Source organism: Peromyscus eremicus, chromosome 1 (assembly GCF_949786415.1).
Source record: "Peromyscus eremicus chromosome 1, PerEre_H2_v1, whole genome shotgun sequence".
NCBI lineage: Eukaryota > Metazoa > Chordata > Mammalia > Rodentia > Cricetidae > Peromyscus > Peromyscus eremicus.
The window spans coordinates 34,929,683-34,942,761 of record NC_081416.1 but is presented as its reverse complement, the minus strand read 5'-3'; positions in this window follow the sequence as shown (position 1 = coordinate 34,942,761).

The window sequence follows — 13,079 nt, the reverse complement described above, 5'->3', positions numbered from 1 at the left end:
GTGAACATGTCAACAGAACAGTGAGGGGACTTTCCAGGCAACCCATTAACTGAATAATTTCAGTCACTAGAGAAGCATAGAGCCCAAGAGACTGAGCACCCCAGGGAGTTTTGTTCATTTACGGTTGAAGTGTCCTTATACACGTGGCTTGAAGGTGGTCTTGAATATAAAGAGTTTGATCATTTTGCATATGAAACAAGGTTCATGGTGTGAAGTTTTCTTCTTCTGGTATCGTGTTAGAGCTCAGAAAGTTTCTATTTGGTGTCTAGGGGTCGTGGATGCATAACCTATAATCTTGACCTGATTTAAAGGACACGGGAGGACGGGTATAGGTTGTATGCAAGTACTACCATTGAAGGAAACGTATGAGAAACTCTTCCATCCATGAAATTTGGTATTGACAGGGGTCCTGGGACATATCCCTGGTAGATACCGAGGGATAACTGAAACACAAATTCTCACCTTTAATGTCAGTGGCCCAGGACTCCTGCTGCCTACCTATGAAGTTTAAAGATGTGTACAACTCAGGCTAGAATTCTCCAATTCATACACGTCAATAACTCCAAGTTTTCTCTTATTGTTTTCTTATTCCTAAGACCCAATATTTAAGTCCTGAGATGCCACCAAAATGAACAGAGCCACCCACAGAATTAGTATCTTATGTGAAAGCCAAATATGGGCATCCTTTATACAACTGTGAAAACTCAAAATTTCACAAAACACCCAGTTCTATACGGAAGACAACATGCTTTAGTTAGAGGACACAGAGAAATCAAGCTGGAGCTGAGCTATAGGCATCCTCCCTGATGGTCATTGTACATAGGACCAGAAGGTGCTATGCAGGGCTGCTGGGGAAGAATTGTCACCAACGGTCTTACCCAGCTTTGAACCACGTGTGCTATAGCATCAACCTACCAGGCAAGATATGCCTCCTTGTGCAATGGTACTATGACTGTTCTGTGGGTGGGGGTTGGGAGAGAGGTAACCAACTGCTCTCTGGTTGGATTTAAAGCCCACTCCACAGGAGGGAATTAATTCCAGCTATAGTAAACCCAGCCAAAAGCCTATGGCTGGTGAAAGAAATTTAATAACCCAACTCCAGGAGTGTGATGTTGACTTTAGCTGTGGCTTGGGGATGGGGGTGTGTTTTAATCTTTCAAACTGAAAACTTAACTATAATATCTGTGTTTTCACTCTGGAGAAAGTCCCACAATGGTAAAACCATGAGAGCCCAGGTTGGAAGCTGTGGGTTCTAATCTTAGTTCTTTCCTTCTAATCCTGGCAAATTCCCCTCTGTCACCAAGTCTCCGTTTCTCCACCTTACAACAAGCCAATGATAAACTCTGACTTAGTCACTTCACACAGTTGTTACGAGGACCAGATGGGAAAACAGATGCGCACCATTCAGATGGGAGCTCTCTGCCCCCAGAGCTGTTTGAATAAAAGACATTTACCGTGTGCACATTTGGCAGGCTCACATTCCAGATAGAGACTGTACTGGAATTTGACACCACAGACTTGGGGTTTACAGTAAGAATCACTGAGCAAGGTGTTCTCTGGTTAAAATAATGACAAAGCCAAGTCATTCACACTGAAGCCAGTGAGCCCTCCTCCCTAATCCATTAAGTCTTCAGAGACATTGACTGTGACTTCCCCCTGATAACAGTGACATTAGCAAGGTATGTATACTTTACTAACACTCAGGCTTTGTTGGACTTAAAGAGCAGAAGGAAATCCCAAAAGATACTCTTAGAAAACCTGTGTCTTAGGAAATATTTTCATGAGCAGCAATTGATTTACAAGATCCAGTGGTTTTGACCTTCAAATAAGCTTATGTCACTATTCTTACAGTTGAACTTACTAAGTTTTTTTGGCCCTGTCCTATCCTGGGAGCTGATGCAATGCAGGGCAACTCAGTGCAAGTGGCCACGGCAATCCAATCACATTGCAATGTTGTTCTCTTAAACACAATGAACAGTATAGAAGGAAATAGCCTGGACACCATGTCCAGAATGGAAGACCAAGTCCAGATTGTACTTGTTCATCTGACAAATCCTCAGAGTTGTGGGCAGCCAGCAACTTTACAGAGTGCTGTTATGAATAGTTCTTTTGGGTTTCTGTTTCTTTTATGACTGTTTAAATATACAAAGAAAAGGAAATCCAAAATAGTCTTTGAAAACCTCAGTCACTTAAAAACGTTCTGGTCTAATTTCATTCCTGGTGCTTCATAAAGTATGTGTGAAGCCAGGCTGGATTTGTTTAGCTAAATGAGAAGCTCCAGGCAGGAGGTATCACTCTTCAGTGACCGTGGTTACAGCCTTCTTCTAGCCTTTCCATGAAGAAAACCTTTCTTGCAGTTCTCATCAGAAATACCCTAACTGTCATCATACAACCTTCATCCAGTAACTGATAGAAGCAGATGCAGAGATCCATAGCTAAGCACTGGGCCAATGTGGTGATATATTGTATCCCCCATATATTGTGCACCCTAATAAAGCTTATCTGGAGATCAGAGGGAAAAGCCAGCCATTATATTAAACATAGAAGTCAGGCAGTGATAGCACACACCTTTAATCCTAGCGTTCGGAAGACAGAGATCCATCCAGATCTCTGTGAGTTCAAGGCCACATTGAGAACAGAGCCAGGCATGGTGGCACATGCCTTTAATCCCAGCACTAACCATAGAGGTCTGGAAGTCTGTACAGACAGACAGGAAGTGATGTAGCTGAGTGGAGAGAGGAAGTGAGATGGCAGAACAGAAAGGCATATAGGTGTGGAAGTGGGTCTCTCTGGAGGCTGAGGATTGGTAAAGTGGGGTTGGCTGTGGCTTGTCCGATTCCTCTGATCTCTCAGTTTTAACCCTAATATCTGACTCCATGTTTTTTATTAATAAGACCATTTAGTAATTCGTCTTACAGGCCAAGATCCTGGAGTTTAGTTGAAGAGGAGGGATTATATGAGCAAGGGAGACCTAAGCCTTCTCCCTACCTACAACTGCCAGATTCAGTTTCTCAAGCAAACTGTGTAGACATTATCTTTTATACCATGGGTATGCTCATGAGTCTGGTGTTCAAAGCCTTCCCCATCAAGTATTAAAGAAAACCATAGCACTGTGTTTATCTAATATCTTCTGGAAACTGATAGCCATAAGAATATTTCTCAAATTATTTCAAGATACAAATGTTATTTTGATACAAAACCAGATGAACTATTACCAAAAAAAAATAGGTCAATGTACCCCATGATCAAAAACACAAAAATTCTTCAGGTATACATGTCTACTCATCTCGTATGTTATTGAGAAACAAACATTGAAATCTCTTACTATAAACGTAGATTATCTATTGCATTTTACTTATAGTGAAAATAATCCTGCCCTGTCCCTTACACTGATAGATTGCACGCATGCATACACAACCACATTCACATGAATCTATACATGCCTACTACCCTACAGATCGTTATCACTTATGAAGTCAAATGAAGAGAAAATCCCAAAGATAATGCTAGCAAATAAAATTTGAAGGTATTATAAAGTACAAAAACTGCCACAATCAAATCATAATTCTCAAGCTAAACTAGAAGTATTAAATATTAAGCAATCTAATGATAGATCAATGAATCAAGTAGGAAAAAGCTTATAGAAAGCATTCTGTAAAATTCAACTGACAAGTTAAATAAAGGCCCTTTGAAATCCAAGATTGTAAGGAAACTTCATTAAGATGGTAAAGAAGGAGGGAAGGAGAGAGAACACACCATTTTAAGAGTCAACAGGCCATTTTCAAACTTATTGGAATGTAATTAACACTTTTCCTAAGATTCTCAATAACATAAAAATACAGTGTTTACCAAGGATGCTTGAAGCTTTCTACTCTCTCTCCTCATGCTGTCTGCATCCTGGTCCCAGGGCCCTTGAACTTCTCTAGTTTTGCCACAGGTAGTAGCTGTGGGCTGTTGGGTCACTGGGTGCCACAGAGCTTATATTGTATTTCACCTCCTATTTTGGCCAAAGAGTCAAGTCAAAAATATCTGAGTCACACAGATGACAAGAGGTAGGAAAAAAGCCAGAGCATATAATCTTCTTATACATCGTCAAAGGAAAAAGCTTTTTGAAAAGACACTCTTTAGTTTTATATTTAAAGAGCCATATTACCTCATCGATCTTGTTCATACAGCTTTTGCCTTATTACTCAAAATATTTAATCATGACAACAATTTCACAGTAGCATATGCTTTTAATCCCATCACTCAGGAGACAGAGACAGGTGGATTTTTGTGAATTGAAGGCCAGCCTGGTCTGCAGAGCGAGTTCCAGGGTGGTTACACAGGGTCAATATACATATTTTATCACACGGACTTTTGGTTATGAACATTTTCCTATGTATCAGGTTTGTCTAATAATTATTTTATCATCCAAATATCAGGGCAAGGTTGCATCACAATCTACTTGATTTTGTCCCTATTGTTGGCACTGCATTTTGTTTCCAATTTTCCTAAATATTGCATTTTAAATTTTAATACATCAACCTTCTCTCATCCACACAGCAAATTGAAAACTCCTTAGATGTCTTTCATAACACAGATCATCCCGTAATCTCAAGAGGAATATTTAGCTCTACATTCTTAAAGAGACAAAACAGAGACTTCTCATAGAAAGTAGGATGGTCAAACTGAGAATCAACAGTGTGCATCAATTTTGTTTTCAAAGATTTATTTGTATGTGTTTGGTATGTGTGCTTGCGTATGTGTGCACATGAATTGTGTATGTGTGTATATGTGTGCATACACGCACACCAGGAGTTTGTAACTCCCTGTGGAGGCAAGAAGAAGGTGTCACAGCTCCTGGAACTAGATTTCCAGACAATTGTGCATCCCCCACATGGGTGCTGGGGATTCAGCCCAGGTCCTCTGTAAGAGCAGCGAGTACTCACAACTGTTGAGTCACCTCTCCAGCTCCCAGAAAGTCAATCTTAACCAGAATGTTTCAGCCTAAAGTTATATTCCTAATCACTCCCCCAATACAAATGTACATCACAGAGGACCAGAAATTTTGATACACCAAGAAAATGAACCTACAGTCACGAGTTCATGAAAGTTTCTCTAAAATGACCAGGCCCTGAACTAACCGTAGATAAGGAACACTTCCAGTCCACAGCTCGGCTCATACGAAGTTCTAACCATTATTTTAGTTCCTCACTCCTAAATATGAACAGCAGAAGACCAAACATTTCAAATATTCTGAAATGAATATTAGAGTGAGTCGATTAAAGAGAACTTCAGAAGAAATTGTGTAAGTGGAAAAAAGAAAGAAAAACAAAAACAGAACAAAGCACTGTATGTAATTCTTTCCTTTAAGATATAAGATATTGCCTATGTTTAAAAAATAACAGGAGACTATGAAAAAGGAACTTTCAAAGAGCAAGAAAACTCTTGACAGTTAAAAATACTAAATCAAGTATAAATATAAAAAAATACTAAACTAAAATAAACAGGTCAGAAAAAAATCAAGGACACTTTTTAATTCTAAAAAAACACATAGAAGAAATGGGAAGGAAGGGAAAAAAGGAAAGAAAATATATATCAACCAGAAGGCTGGTCTAGGAGATCTCCAGAAAGAGTTAAAGAGCATCATCAAAGGGATGATGTGAGTTTACTAGAGTAAGAGCCACAAGTTCCAGAAGGCCAGGGACTATTGACTACCCCTCACAGTGACAAGGCTGGTCATCTCAACACTCAGAAAACCAAACCGAGTCAGAACAAATAATAAACAAAGCAAGAGGACGCCATTAGACTTCTCAAACATACCACCAGAAATTGAATAACACAATAATGGCCCTAAGATTTAGTACTTGTAAATCCTTAAGAATTTTATGTCCCATCAAAGTATCAGTCAAATGGAACACATTTTCAGATATAATATCTTAGAAAAGATTTGTAAAAAAATTTCTAAGTTAGAAGATTATAAAGGACATTAAAAGTGATTATGCAAAAATTAAAGCATGCATGATTCAGTCGAGAACAAGACTTAACAATGTTATAAAAATGTAAATATCAGCTATTAATATAACCCAATGTTGCTTAATAAAAGGATGTAAAGAGGAACAATGTGGGCTAGAGAGCTGGGAGAAATTTTAAGTGAGAAAATTCTCATATTTAATTGTAACAAGTCAATTGATAATATCTAACTCAATAAAAATAAGGCAGAACAGTAAAATTATATAATTTGCAAAATGGAGTATGATAAATATTAACAGTAAAAGCAAAAAGAGTTGATAATACTTGTCTCTGCATAGCTAGATTCAGGAGGAGGGATGAGTAAGAAAGAAAATGCTGCGTTTATAATTGCTATAGAACCTTTTGACTTTTAAAACTGCATGCTTTAAAAATAGTAACTTCAAAAAAGAAAGCCATGAACACACAGGAGAGAAGTTCCTTTGTGCTTTACTATAAGGGAGGTAAAACTGATACTCTAAGAAACTGACTGGATCTCACTCTCCAATGATGGAGGAATGTATGGACTGCACCAGCAATACCAGAGACACAAAGAAAGGACTCTGAGCTCCAGTTTAAACGTCTGCACAGCTTTCCAAACACACACCTGATTCACGGACTGTTAGCTCCACAGTAGCTGCTTCCTGAGCCAGACAGCACACACTTCTATCAGTGAAGTCCTGGATCAGGGGACCAAATGTTTGCAAAGCAGAAACAGCAGTTTTTGAAATCATGCCTTACCTTTTTTTAAAACTATGGCAGGACACACATCACAGAAATTTTAACCATTTCAAACGAGGCAATTCAGAGGGACTGTTTTAGTTAGGTTTCTATTGCTATGATAAAACACCATGACTAAAAGCAACTTGGGGAGAAAACGGTTTCTTTTGCAGCTTATAGTCCATCATGAAAGGAAGTCAGGGCAGGAATTTAAGCAGGGCAGAAACTTACAGAGGCAGGCACTCAAGACAGGAACCTAGAGTCAGCAACTGAAGCAGAGACTATGGAGGAGTGCTGCTTACTGGCTTGCTCCCCATAGCTCACTCAATGTTCTTTCTTATATAACCCAGGACTACCTGCTCAGGAGTAGCCCTACCACAGTGGACTGACTGGTCCCTCTCACATGAATCACTAATCAAGAAAATGCCCTACAGACTTGCCTGTAGGCCAGTCTGACAGGAGTAATTTCTCAAATGATGTTCTCTTTTCTTAGATTACTCAGGCTTGTGCCAAGTTGACAGGAAAAAAAATTACCAACACAGGAGCCAAGTGCATTCACAGTGCTGTAACTGTCACCACTGTCCATTTCCAGAACTTTGTCAACATCTCACATAGAATCCCATACCTGCTAAACAGTAACTTCCCAGCTCCTGAAAACTCTTATGCCTTCTACCTCGATGAATTTATCTGTTATATTTTCCTCATATAACTAGAACCATGGAGTATTTGTCTACTTGTGTCTGACTTACTAAGCATTATGTGTTCAAGGTTCAACCACATCATAGCACACACCCAAACTTTAATTCCTTTGAAAGACTGACTAATGTCCCATAGGAGCTACACAACACATTCATTTTATCCATTAACCTGTTAGACATTTGAGGTTGCTTCCATAATTTGGCTGCTATCAATTATAAACTGATGTGAACTTTAGTGTACATGTATATGGCCAATGTTTGCTTTTAATTCTTTAGACTATTTTTATATACATTTAAGCTTCTCCTTGAATGTAATACTTTAAAAATCACAAAGTTTCTCCAACTCCCTCCCTAACTCATTACTCTATCTATACTCTATCATATTTGTTTTGTGGTAGGATATAGTCTATATAGCTCAGTCTAGCCTTGAACTCTGGCTGTTCTTGCCTCGGTGAAACAAATGCTACCATTATAGAGGTTCACCACGCACTGGGCTCATACTTCCCACCTCTTCAATCCATCAGAGAAGAATAGAAAGAAGAACCAGGTAGCTCCTTACATGCTATGAAACTTTTCAATGAATGACAAACACATTTGGATCTTTATTCATTCATTATTTTACTCAAATATTTTGAGGACATTTTTAATGTCCGATAGTAAGTGTTTGGGATATATAAATTAACAAAATAAATGTATTTGTATGCAAAGGAAATTTATGTGTATACAAGAGAAATTTATTATATCCTACTTCATTATTCTGACCCAACTTTATCAGAACCTTCTCAAGGTCTAGAAAGATTTTCTGTAGAACATGACAAGCTAAATAATATTAGTCATTCCAGAATGCAGCTTGTATGTTTGAAGAAATGGGCAGAGATATGGATGATTTAGAGCCTTCAGAAGGATGTGTGTGATAATTTGATCCTTTCTTCCTCAGTAAGGAAAAAATAAACAAGGTGAGCAGCGGATGGGGGAGGAGACAAGAGGAAGAAGCAAGGCAGTGTTCACTTTGGGCAATCCCATTTCCAGAGCAATCTCTGAGGGGGTCCGTAACCTCTCATCACGACCTTGGGAAGGCAGAGTCCGTCCCTTGTGTTTCACCCCCCAGGGCAGTAGGTGACAAGACCACTGAGGATTCCCAATGGAAGCTGGAAAGGATGACTGCTTCGTGTAAAGGTATAGCCTGCTACATTTTAAATTTAAAAAGAATGCCAAACTTTCTTGCCACTCTCTAAGGTATACTGCTGCATCTGCAAACGTTTCAGAAACAATTCTGACTTTCTCGGCTCTGAAGCCACTTTAAAAACATCAACACCCTTGAAAACTGGAGCAGCAGGCTTTTCTAACAGATGTAGGTTTGGGTTCTGTAACTTGGTCCACTAAAAGTCTTAGCTGGGTTCAGCCGCAGCTGGCCCGTGAAGAGCACAGGACTGGTTTGCTTGATCTTTTCAAAGCACCAGCTAGAACTGAGTGAGAACCCAACAGGTGTGCTTTTGTTGTAGTCAAAAGATTTCAAGATTATCGAGATTGCACATTAGCATTGCCAATCAGTCTTAAAGAAGTGTGTTTCTCTAGTTTGGGCAAGAGGGGCCAGAAGAGCAAAGAGCTGGTTATATTTTGTGACACATACCAGCATGAATCCCTCTACCAAAACCAGCTAGGCTGCCAGAGTGAGCGCTAGCACTGTACTCTAACACCCCACCAACTTGACCAGAAAGCAAATACAGCAGAGCAAACAGAAACAGACTTGTCAACACAACACTGCCCACAATGAAACCCAGGAACAGCTAGGATGAGACTTCCATGCTTCCTACTTCTCGTGTGTGTGTGTGTGTGTGTGTGTGTGTGTGTGTGTGTGTGTGTGTGTGTGTTCCCTTCATCTATCTAACTCACCTACATACAAATTCTATCTAACCTGATTTTTTTTTCTAGGACAGTAATGCTCTTTAGGATGGTTAAGTGAGATGTCCTCAGGCAGGTGAGTTTCCATAAATGACTACTCAAATTAATTTTAAACCCTGGACTACCCTCAAGAGAATGCTTTTATTGTAAATGTTCAAATGGCACTTTCCACTGGGAGGGACCAAAGAAGGGACAATGATCCCTAAGATCTGCAAGGAAGACAATAGCAAGACCACTCAACTGGCATGAAGGCATCCTACAGAAGAGGTGATTTCAGTTGCACAGAATGGGCCCAATTACAGCTTGCTCCCTGTGTCAGCTTTGTGCTTTTAACAAAGATCTGCCGTGGTGGTTTGAATGAGAATGGCCCCCATAGGCCCAGACATTTGACTGCTTGGTCCCAGTATGTAGCTGCATGGGAAGGATTAGTTGGTGCAGGCCCTGTTGGAGGAGGTGAGCCACTGGGTGGGTATGCTCGGGGTTTCACAAGCCTCTTGCCATCCCCAGCAGATGCTCTTCCTCCTGCTTGCAGTTTGAGTTGTGTGCTCTCTGCTTTTCCTGCCACCATGCCTTGGTTCCACCATCACAGACTCTAATACCCCTGAACTGGAAGTGCAGTGAAATATTTTCATTTATCAGTTGCCTTGGTCATGATGTTTTATCACAGCCACGGAGCAGTAAGACTGTCACCGGTGCATGCATACCTCCTTAGCCAGCACTAAGTAACAACCAGTAACAGAACTTGCAGGCACTAGTGAGGAAGAGGGTACTGTGCCCCCCCGTCTCTCCCTGCAATCTTTATTTCTAGATTCCTATCTTGTTCCTGTGTTGATCTGTTGCCTGACTCTCTGGTACCTTTCTGCTTTCCTGTCTTCACTTACTTTTAGATGGTTCATATCTTCCCTTGTTTGTTTGTTTGGGGGAGGGGAACCTAATTTTGGGCTCTTTGCTTTCGAACTCAAAGACTAGCTATAGGTTAAGCATCCCTAACCTGAAAATATGTGATCTGAAATACTCTCAAACTGAAAACTTTTTAAATACTGGCTGTAGATGAACGGTCTTGTTAAATAAGAAACACAGAGCCAATGAAAAGATGAAAGCCCAAGAGGTCAGAGCTAAAAACCTTACCTTTCACTGCTGCTGCTGTCCTCTTCAGCAAGAGAGCTACTTCCTGTCTGTTTGTCTTTTTTATAGACTTTCTATTCTGCCTTCTCATTGGTTGTAAACCCAGCCACATGACCTCCTCGTCACTGCCTGTCTGTACAGACCTCCAGGTCTTCTATGGTTGGTATTGAGATTAAAGGCGTGTGTCTCCATGCTGGCTGTATCCTTGAACACACAGAGATCCGCATAGCTCTGCCTCCCAAGAGCTGGGATTAAAGGCATGCACCACCACCGCCCAGCTTCTGCTATGGCTTACTATTAGCTCTGACCCCCAGGCAACTTTATTTATTAATATACGGATAAAATCACATTTCAGTACAAATAAAATATCACCACAACTGACATGCCACATAAGTGAAAAATTCCGTACAACGGGCCACAGTCAGAATGCAGATGGACTAAAAATATTAGATAAAATTACTTACAGACTACTTGTACGTACATATAAAACACAAATAAATTTAGAGTCAAATCCCAATTTCATTATATATAAGCATATAAATGTATATTTATGTGTATATATGTATATATGTGCAAAGATCCCCCCGAATCTGAAAATAAGAAATCAGAAAAAAATGCAGTCTCAAGCATATTGGAAAAGGGATATGCAATCTGCATTGCCCAAGTAAGCCATTGATTCCTCCAGTCAGCAGCCTCAGTGTGTCTGCCTCTAACTCTCCATCTTAATAGGAGACATAGATTTACTTTCCACATTCTTTTTTTAAAATTGATTCTTTGGGAATTTCACATCATGCACCCCAATCCCACTCATTTCCAGTCCTTCCATATCTGCCCTCCAACCTTGTAGACTCCCCTAACCCTAAAAGAAAGGGGAAAAAAGGAAAAACATTTTGCTGCTCCATCTTTCCCACCTCTCTATCATACGTTCTTCTGTTGAGCAGCCTTGGGAGCTACAATGTGTCATGCAGTACACCCTTTTGCCCAAACTGCTTTACTTGCAAATGTTCATTGCAATGACTTGCTGGTCTAGTTTAAGGCTTCTGGCCTCTAGCACATCATCAATACTGGATCTTCACCGAAACTTCTCCTGGACACCCTACTGTTGCCCGTAGTCATGGAGATCCTGCTCTATGGTTCTTCAGGCTGGGCCTCCACTGGGACCTCCCCACTCAGGCAAGGGTCAGGACCAGCTCTCCTGAGCACATGCTGGGGGAGGAGACCAGCTCTCCTTATATGAGGCCAGTCTGCGAGGGGGAGGCAGTTCTCCTAGGGCAATCGAAGGTTGTGGCCAGCTCTCCTGTGCCCACGCCACTCAGGCCAGCTGAGGGGGAGAGGAGAGCAGTTCTCTTGCTGAGGTGGATGACAAGGGACGGTGCCCAGGCCACTGAGGTCAGCTCTCCCATGACTCCCAGTGGTAACACAGGCCACGGGTATCAACACAGACCCCAGCTGAAGTAGGACCACGGCTAGATGTGACCATGGCCCTGGGTGGCTGCACAGGCCACTCAGAGTGGTATGGCCCCAGTGACAGTGTGGCCCTCAGACACCAACATATCTTCAGGTGATGAGCCAGACCCCAGGCATCTGCATGGCTTTCGATGGTAACATGGGCCATGGACATCATCACAGACTCTGGCTGTGGTAGTGCCATGGACCCAGACATGGCCCTTGACCACATCTTTCACATTCTATAATCCAAACTACACCACCGAGAGTAACCCCAGCAGCACTGAGGTTGAGGGTCACTGTGATATCCACTGTTCTATATAGAATGAGATAATTACAATGTAGTATATCCTGGCCTTGGTCTTAATTAAATAACTTGTGTTTCACCATAGATCTGTCTATTACTTATAGCCCATGTGACCAAGTGACTTATATACATTCAAACTACATGTTGATACACAGGGCTCTTAACTATGAAATTCCTGAAAAATTCTGGTCCATCTCCATCACTTCTACCATTCAGCTCAGCAGCAGGGCCTCTGAGGTCACCATCCATACCATAGTAAAACTCAGTGACATTTGTGTGTATCTTTCTTCAGTATGAACTGAGCTTGTCTGTAGCTAGAGTTTTCCTGCCTGGCCCACAGTCAGGACAAATCTCTCTCACCCACCAGTCCCACAGCCGCTCAGACCCAACAAAGTAAACACAGAGACTTATATTGCTTACAAACTGTATGGCCATGGCAGGCTTCTTGCTAACTGTTCTTATATCTTAAATTAATCCATTTCTATAAATCTATACCTTGCCACGTGGCTCGTGGCTTACCGGCATCTTCACATGCTGCTTGTCATGGCAGCGGCTGGCAGTGTCTCCCTTTGCCTTCCTGTTCTCTCAATTCTCCTCTCTGTTCGTCCTGCCTATACTTCCTGCCTAACCACTGGCTGATCAGTGTTTTATTTATTGACCAGTCAGAGCACATACAGACCATCCCACAGCACTTGTCCTACGTTCCCTTTGCTCTCATTTTTCAAACACATCGATGGGAACATCACTATTAAGAAAGCTACTCTGTCCTCTAACACTAGGCCACCATTATCTCCAGCCCCCATTGTGCTTCTCATCCAGGGTAATTAATTACTCCCACAAATGCCTTCCTTAGGGTAAGCTCCTCAGGACCAGGTATTGTGTCATAGTCG